The sequence below is a fragment of the Mus caroli genome, unplaced genomic scaffold (genome assembly GCF_978045245.1).
Source record: "Mus caroli unplaced genomic scaffold, Mus_caroli_1 scaffold_15, whole genome shotgun sequence".
Taxonomy (NCBI): Eukaryota; Metazoa; Chordata; class Mammalia; order Rodentia; family Muridae; genus Mus; species Mus caroli.
Window position 1 is genome coordinate 43,114,651 of NW_028227270.1, and position 9,889 is coordinate 43,124,539.

Sequence of the window (9,889 nt, forward strand, 5' to 3'; positions counted from 1 at the left end):
CCTGAGATTCCACCTCACACCAGTCAGAATGGCTAAGATCAAAAATTCAGGTGACAGCAGATGCTGGCGAGGATGTGGAGAAAGAGGAACACTCCTCCATTGTTGGTGGGATTGCAAGCTTGTACAACCACTCTGGAAATCAGTCTGGCGGTTCCTCAGAAAATTGGACATAGTACTACCGGAGGATCCAGCAATACCTCTCCTGGGCATATATCCAGAAGATGTCCCAACCGGTAAAAAGGACACATGCTCCACTATGTTCATAGCAGCCCTATTTATAATAGCCAGAAGCTGGAAAGAACTCAGATGCCCCTCAACAGAGGAATGGATACAGAAATTATGGTACATTTACACAATGGAGTACTACTCAGCTATTAAAAAGAATGAATTTATGAAATTCCTAGCCAAATGGATGGACCTGGAGGGCATCATCTTGAGTGAAGTAACACAATCACAAAAGAACTCACACAATATGTATTCATTGATAAGTGGATATTAGCCCAAAACTTAGGATACCCAAGATATAAGATACAATTTGATAAACGCATGAAACTCAAGAAGAATGAAGACCAAAGTGTGGACACTGTGCACCTTCTTAGAATTGGGAACAAAACACCCAGGGAAGGAGCTACAGAGACAAAGTTCGTAGCTGTGATGAAAGGATGGACCATTTAGAGACTGCTGTATCCAGGGATCCGTCCCATAATCAGCTTCTAAACGCTGACACCATTGCATACACTAGCAAGATCTTGCTGAAAGGACCCAAATATAGCTGTCTCTTGTGAGACGATGCCGGGGCCTAGCAAACACAGGAGTGGATGTTCACAGTCAGCTATTGGATGTATCACAGGGCTCCCAATGGAGAAGCTAGAGAAAGTACCCAAGGAGCTAAAGGGATCTGCAACCCTATTGTTGGAACAACATGATGTACTAACCGGAACCCTGGAGCTCTTGTCTCTAGCTGCATATGTATCGAAAGATGGCCTAGTCGGCCATCAATGGAAAGAGAGGCCCATTGGACTTGCAAACTTTATATGCCCCAATATAGGGGAATGCCAGGGCCAAAAGAATGGGAATGGGTGGGTAGGGAAGTGGGGGGCGCTATGGGGGACTTTTGGGATAGTATTGGAAATGTAATTGAGGAAATTATGTAATAAAAATATTAAAAAAAAATTAAAAAAAAAAAATGAAAAAAAAAAAAAAAAAAAAAAGAGTTCAGGAACTGGACAAAAGGTAACATAAGACTATGATTCCTTAAAGAAGAAAATAAACCAGTTGAATCTTCAATTGCCCCAGTTCATTACCTGGAAGCATTTGTTAGACTCTATAGCTATCAATGAAGAATACAAATGACCCAAGAGTCAGTGACCTTGAGACAAGAAGTAGATACTGCTGGAGATTATGGAAAGATATTACCAGACAGGAAGCTGTGAACAGACACAGGAGGTGGACAGAAAGTTCTGAAGATCTGTAGTCACACTCTTAACTTTAAGTGATTTTTTTTTCTTTCATCAGAATTAGTTAAGTTTTTAATCCATTTATATTGCTTCATTTAACTGATGGATATTTGCTGGTTTTACTTCTTTTGTTTAAATTTTTCATAAATATAAATACAATGCATTTTGATCCTGACTGCAGCTGGCAGAGGGACTCTGCCTAAGAAGATGACCAGGACATGATAACATTGAGGGAAGTGGAGATCAGGCAGGTACCTAGAGAGTAGGGGAGGTCAGGAAACCTGCTTGGAGCATTGTATACTCCTTAATACATACACTGAGTAGAGTTAGTACTTCCCAGACATGAATAGGCTATTCATTGGACATGGGCAATTACTGATCTGTATATGTATAACGTAAAGCTTTGTAAGTCTGGGGAAAGGAAGACAAGAAACTATATTTCTATAGCCCTCATAATTTACACAGAACTGAAAAAAATTCCTCGAGAAGCCATATAATAAACTATTCGAAATGTTCGAAGTGAGGTTAACTTGACCTTCCACTGAAGAATGCTCTGAAACCTCTAATAAAGCTTAAAAGTAAACTATGAAAAGGTGCAACTGATTCTAAGCAATGTGACTGCATGCCAACACAATGGTCAACACTCTTTAAAGGAATGTAGTGAAATACAACACCTAACCTAGATTCATAATGTCCAGTATGAGATTTTAAAAGATTATAAATAAACCAGGAAAAACATCGTCCATAACAGAGAGAAAGAGAAGCCTGTAAAAATAATAACAGAAACTGTAAGTGTATCAGAAAGGGACATTAAGTATATTCAGAGATGTGGAAACACACTGGAACAAGAAGCAAGGGTGCCTTTTAAAAGTCGACAAGAAATAAAAGTATTAAAATCTGGAAAATATAATACATCAATACTGGGTGAGACAAACACATAAAATAGCATCAATCTTTAATTCATGTGGTCCAAGTTGTCTAATGAAAAGATGACATGTGAGTAAACACATCCAGGAAGACAAAGACAGACATGACAATGTCGGGTAAAATATTACAAATATCATTAGAATCTCAGAGAGAAAAGGGTAATCAGCGAAAACATTTTAGACAGTAATCACTATAATCTTCCAAATTTAACAGTTGTAGTTGTTAAAATAAGAATTGACCCGTTAGGTCCTTGTATTTGAATATTTGGTTCTTAGTTGGTGGACTTCTAAAAAGGATCAGAAAGTGTGACCTTGTTGGAGGAAGGGTCTCACTGGAGGTGGGCTTTAAAGATTCAAGATCCCATGTATGTCCGACTCCTCTCTCTCTCTCTCTCTCTCTCTCTCTCTCTCTCTCTCTCTCTCTCTCTCTCTCTCTCTCTCTCTCTCTCTCTCTCTCTCTCTCTCTCTCTCTCTCTCTCTCTGCTTCCTGCCTACAGATCAGGATGTGGCTCTCAGCTACAATTCCAGAGCCATGCCAGCTTGTCTACTGCCACCCTCCACACCATGACAGCCATCAGTTAACAGTTTTAGAGCTAACACTGTAAGCAAATGCCCAGTTAAGTGCCTTCTCTTATAAGTTGACTTGGTTCTCGTGTCTTTCTTCACAGCAACAGAGCAGTACTAAGACAGAAATTCTGAATAGTCTAAACCTAAAGAAAATCAAGCATAATGGTAGAAATAATAATACAATGATAATATAACAGCATCATAATAAAACCACAGAATAATAAATCATTGAAAAGAAGAAATAAGAAAGTCACAGATTGACTTAGGCAAGGTCTAGGGGCCCTGAGATAACCAGCTGGGGGCATTACTATCCACAGCAGACATCCATTGTCCTACAAGGAAGCCCAGTGTGGCTTTCATATTCCAGTGAAATCTTTTACAGTACAGGAATGTGAAAAAAACAAGGACTCCTCCCTCCTGATGACACTTTCAAATTCCCATGTTCTGTCCTGGGGCTTTGAGGTCCCATCTCTCCTCTTTTGCATTAGTCTCTTCTACTTCCCGCCCCTGCCTTCTGTTCTCCTCTCCTCACTCCCTACCCTTCCATGTTCTTGGAATGTTCCAAGTGATGGAAAGGTAACGAGTCCACAAATCTACACGTTACAGAATGCCGTTCTCATTGCAAGATCAAAACTTGCAATGTGTTTGGGTAGCCATGCTAGATCTTCAACTTCAACCTTGGTAGTATATGTGGCCCTTAGAATACAAAGAGGAAGAAAAAGACACTATTTTGTGAGGGGAAAAAAACCCAAGAAAGCTTTTACTTTAAATGTGGAGGGAGTAAGCCTAATGACAATGGAATAAGGTCTTAACAGAAAGGGGCTACAACGACCTGAAGGTAAGAGCACTGGCTACTCTTCCAGAGAACATAGACTCAGTTCCCAGTACCCACCTTGTGGCTCAAGACCTGTACCTCCCATTCCTGGAGATCAAGCACCCTCTTTTTAGGCTCTACAGACAGCACATGCATGTTCTGTACTTTACATTCCTGTAACCACTCACATACATAAAGCAAAAGTAAATAAACCTTTTTAAAAAAACTTAAAAAGCAAACAAACCAAGACTTATCTTTTAAAAATAAAACCAATAACCAAGGAGATGGCTCTATCAATAAAGTGCTTGCCTTGCAGACACAAGGACCTGGGTTTAATTCATAAAACCTACATTCACACACTAGGTATGGTAGAATACACTTGTAATGTGTTGGTGAGGCAGACACAGGCCGATTCCTGAGGCTTAACTTAACAAGTTCCAGGATAGTGAGAGATCCTGCCTCAAAAATGAGATAAATGACACCTGGGAGTGAACAAACAAATGAATGAACAAACTAGATAGATAGATAGATAGATAGATAGATAGATAGATAGATAGATAGATAGATAGATAGATAGATCGAGATATAGATATATGCATACACACATGCACACATGGACAATGCACACAAAATAAAGTTCTTCCAACAGTGATAAATATCAAGAGAATTTAGAAGATGTGCTATTAATATTTCAGATTGGTACGATAGCTATTACTTGATATCCTTGGGAGATTGGTGTCATCATCCAAGAGATACTCAAATATATAGATACTTAAATCTCTATACAAAACAGTGTAATATAACTAAAACATCAAGATATATACCTTAAATCACCTCTAGGTCAGTCACAGTACATAATTCAATATAAGTGCTAATTAAGTACTTGATAATACTGCATTGTTAGGAATAAGAGGCAAGGAAGATTCTCTATCTATCTATCTATCTATCTATCTATCTATCTAATTATCTATCTCTCCAAGATGTAACTATGTAGTCGAGGCTGGTCTGGAATTCTCTATGTACTTCAGACTGATCTAGAATTTGAACTATCAAGTATTGGAATTACAAGAGCATACTACCACAACTGACAATATAAAACAATGTAAATGGTTAAATCTATAGATGCAGAACCTACAGATATAGAGTGTCAATTGTATAAGAAATGTTAAGTTCTCCTTACAGAAAGTTATGCTACAGTAAAGTGTGAGTTTACAGAAAGGAATGATAAGTACCAGAAATGGCAAATATGAGAGTACAACTAGCGTATTTTTCCCTCATTTGTAAATCCTTGAAGGATACATAATTGTGATATAATACAACTTATATTTTGGGTGTCTCCTTCTGGTTCCTGGATCTCGTAGAAGCTTTGTAGATATGGGTAGTATAATCATATTTTGTCCTACCATTTAATCTTTGAGATTACTCCCTATTACAGAGTTCCTAATTTCAATATTCTGATGATGTTCAAACATAATGACTGGAGCTCCTGAATAGCTGCAAGATATCAAGGTAGATGCTGTTGTGATTATAAAAAGATAAAGAAGTGTAAAAATATGTTTTATGGGGGTGTGATGAGGTATGGGGTGAGGGGGTGCCTCTGCGGGCCCATGCCAAGGCATTTCTTCCCTCTGAGGAACCAACCACATGACAGTATAGTATAGAATAGAGATTATTCAGGGCATGGGGAGGGGAATTAGGAGGGTATTAGAGGCAGAAAGAAAGGCAGAGAGAAGGCAAGAGTAGAGAAATAGAGCCCGGCCATGACTACTTGGAGAGATGGGGGAAGGGAATGGGAAGAGAGGGGGAACAAGGGGGCAAGAGACAAGGGAGCGAAGCAGGAGTGAGAGAGTTAGTGCAAGCAACCCCTTTTATAGTGGCCCAGGCCTACCTGGCTATTGCCATGTAACTGTGGGGGAGGAGTCCAGACAGAATACCAAAAGGTGCTGTTTGCCAGGAGAAATGGCTTTTCGTCTTACTCCCCTCCTCCAGTTTCCAAGGATGGGATAGGGTGAAAGTTGATTTGATCACCAATGGCCAGTGATTTCATCAATCATACCTTATGAGGACTACATAAAAATTAATGCATTGTGAAAGTTCATGCATAGTTTCACATTCAAGTTTTTGCATACCAAGAAGTCATGAAAACTTCCTAGGTCCCTTGTCCTATCTCCTTACATCTATCTGTTTCTCGGGTTGAACTTAAATTAACTGATCTCCTGGCTTCTCTAAGCTTCTGTCAAAAGTTAATTGAACCCAAAGGTAGAACAAAAAGAACTCTGACTCTATGGCTGGTTTGTTGCAAGGAGGTCAAAGACCAGAACTTCTCCCCAACATTTAAAACAGGAGATGCTTTTGTAGATCTAAGTCTATCTGTGAAATACAAAGCTATCACTACATAGTATCAGAATTTAATTTACCTATGACACACAGTAGTGTTCACTGCTTTGTGGCAAGACCCACATATGTATTTTTGTCTCCATAGGTGAAGTTTTAATTGTAGTACTGAATGTAGACAAAAAGATCCTTTTCGTTTTCTTTTTAAAAACTCACGAAGTATGAGGAAGTAATGGATGGTACCAATAACAGTGTTATAAAATTCTATAATGCTATTACTACAGGTGCAATATGACAAGTAAAGGTGTGTGTGTGTGTGTGCAATTGTACAGGTGTATTTTCTTATTATGGGCTTTTTTAGATTTGCATATATATGTTGCCAAACTATCCAAATAAACCAACATATGGAATAAGCCTAGATGCCTATTAACAGATGAATGGATAGCAAGAATGTTGTATAATTAGTTACTCAGTCAGAAAGAAGGAAGAAATTATGTAATTTTCAAGAAAATAGCTGGAACTGGAGACTAACATGTCAATCAAGTCAATGGAGACTCTCAGGAACAAATGTCACGTGTTTTCTTTCATATGTGAAATCTAGATTTATATGTGTGTGAGTTGTAAGTAGAACAGAGTCTGAGAATGGAGGAAGAGGACTAATAGGAGGGCAGTGGGGTGAACAAGAAAGTTTAATAGGGAAATGAAGACAAAGTGTTTTCTCTCTCATGTGCATTTCATAGATCTGTGTGTGTCTGTCTGTGTGTGTGTGTGTGTGTGTGTGTGTGTGTGTGTGTGTGTATGCCCACATGCACACACACAATAGAGACAGAGACAGCACTCATAGAGAAAGAGAGGGGGAAAGTCAGAGGCAACAGGGGGACAATTTGAAAGGAGGAAAGGAACCAGAAGGAGAAAATAGAGATGAAAATGGTGATTAAGAGCAATACACAGGAATTGGGAAGATGACTCAGTGGTTAAGAGCACTAGTTATTCTTGAAGAGGACAAGGATTGATTCCCAGAGCCCAACATGATGGCTCATAACTATCTATAACTTCTGCTTTATAAAATCTGATGCCATCTTCTGAGTACTGCAAACACCAGGCACACACATGATGCATATGTACAGGCAAAACACTCATACATATACACTAAATACTAAGACATAAATGTAAAAGTAACATGAAAATTACAAATTCTGCATGCAATAATTAAAAGACATCTGGGAAATTTGTGTTGATAGGAATTAGACTTCAATTCAAGTAATATTACCACATTTCAAAGTGGGCATTCCACAGGGACAAAGAGGTTATCACATCAAGAATAAACAACAGTACTCAATATGTGTGACTCTAACAACAGAAATTCCAAAAATTGTAAAGTTGATAGACATGAGAATGAGTAGACAGTAACAGATTTTAATAATTCTTACTCAATAATTGCATAGAAAAATGCAAAAACATGCTAAGACTTTCAACATTGCAAATAAATATGTTCTAATTGGTATGTATAAAAATTATAACAAAAAATAAAGGAATACATATGCCCTCTTTTCAAGTACACATGATATAGTCACCAAAACAGATCATATGCTGGACCACAAAAAAATGTCTCAATGGCTTCAACCCCAACTAAAGAATTACAGCTGAATAAAACTGAGAACAGGAGACCTAGTTCTCTGCAAGGAAAAGCACACAATTAGTTGTCCCTTGCCAAATGGTCAGCCCTGAAAACATACATACAAGTAACACTACATATGATCAATGCACACAATAACAATTGGTGAAAAAAGAGGCCTTGACCTGAATGAGAGTAGCTAGGAGTATGTAAGAGGTCTTGGAGAAGGACAGGGAAGGGAGAGATATTGTAATTAAATTACAATTACAAATTTTTGAAAATTAAAATAATACACAAATAAAAAGTATATCCTTTTGTTTTAGGATAAAATGTTCTGTAGATATCTCTCAGATCCATTTGTTTCATATCTTCTGTTAGTTTCACTGTGTCCCTGTTTAGTTTCTGCTTCCGTGATCTGTCCTTTGGTGAAAGTGGTGTGTTGAAATCTCCCACTATTATTGTGTGAGGTGCAATGTGTGCTTTGAGCTTTACTAAAGTATCTTTAATGAATGTGGCTGCCCTTGTATTTGGAGCATAGGTATTCAGAATTGATAGTTCCTCTTGGAGGATTTTACCTTTGATGAGAATGAAGATATAATCAAATTCAGGGGCGAAATCAACCAAGTTTTAACAAGAAGAACAATTCAAAGAATCAACCAATCGAGGAGCTGGTTCTTTGCGAAAATCAACAAGATAGATAAACCCTTAGCCAGACTCACTAGAGGGCATAGGGAAAGTATTCTAATTAACAAAATCAGAAATGAAAAGGGAGACATAACAACAGACCCTGAAGAAATCCAAAACACCATCAGATCCTTCTACAAAAGTCTATACTCAACAAAACTGGAGAACCTGGATGAAATAGACAAGTTTCTAGACAGATACCAGGTACCAAAGTTAAATCAAGATCAGGTTAATGATCTAAACAGTCCCATATCCACTAAAGAAATAAAAGCAGTCATTAATAGTCTCCCAACCAAAAAAAGCCCAGGACCAGATGGGTTTAGTGCAGAGTTCTATCAAACATTCAAAGAAGATCTAAAATCAGTTCTTCACAAACTATTCCACAAAATAGAATCAGAAGGTACGCTACCCAACTCATTCTATGAAGCCACAATTACTCTGATACCTAAACCACATAAAGACCCAACAAAGATAGAGAACTTCAGACCAATTTCCCTTATGAATATTGATGCAAAAATCCTCAATAAAGTTCTCGCTAACCGAATTCAAGAACACATCAATACAATCATCCATCCTGACCAAGTAGGTTTCATCCCAGGGATGCAAGGATGATTCAATATACGATAATCCATCAATGTAATCCATTATATAAACAAACTCAAAGACAAAAACCACATGATCATCTCGTTAGATGCTGAAAAAGCATTTGACAAGATCCAACACCCATTCATGATAAAAGTCTTGGAAAGATCAGGAATTCAAGGCCCATACCTAAACATGATAAAAGCAATCTACAGCAAACCAGTAGCCAACATCAAAGTAAATGGTGAGAAGCTTGAAGCAATCCCTCTAAAATCAGGGACTAGACAAGGCTGTCCACTTTCTCCATACCTATTCAACATTGTACTTGAAGTCCTAGCCAGAGCAATTCGACAACAAAAGGAGATCAAAGGGATACAAATTGGAAAAGATGAAGTCAAAATATCACTTTTTGCAGATGATATGATAGTATATATAAGTGACCCTAAAAATTCCACCAGAGAACTCCTAAGCCTGATAAACAGCTTCGGTGAAGTAGCTGGATATAAAATTAACTCAAACAAATCAATGGCCTTTCTCTACACAAAGAATAAACAGGCTGAGAAAGAAATTAGGGAAACAACACCCTTCTCAATAGTCACAAATAATATAAAATATCTTGGCGTGACTCTAACTAAGGAAGTGAAAGATCTGTATGACAAGAACTTCAAGTCCCTGAAGAAAGAAATTAAAGAAGATCTCAGAAGATGGAAATACCTCCCATGCTCATGGATTGGCAGGATCAACATTGTAAAAATGGCTATCTTACCAAAAGCAATCTACAGATTCAATGCAATCCCCATCAAAATTCCAACTCAATTCTTCAACGAATTAGAAAGGGCAATCTGCTAATTCATCTGGAACAAAAAAAAAAAAAAAAAAAAAAAAACCTAGTATAGCAAAAACTCTTCTC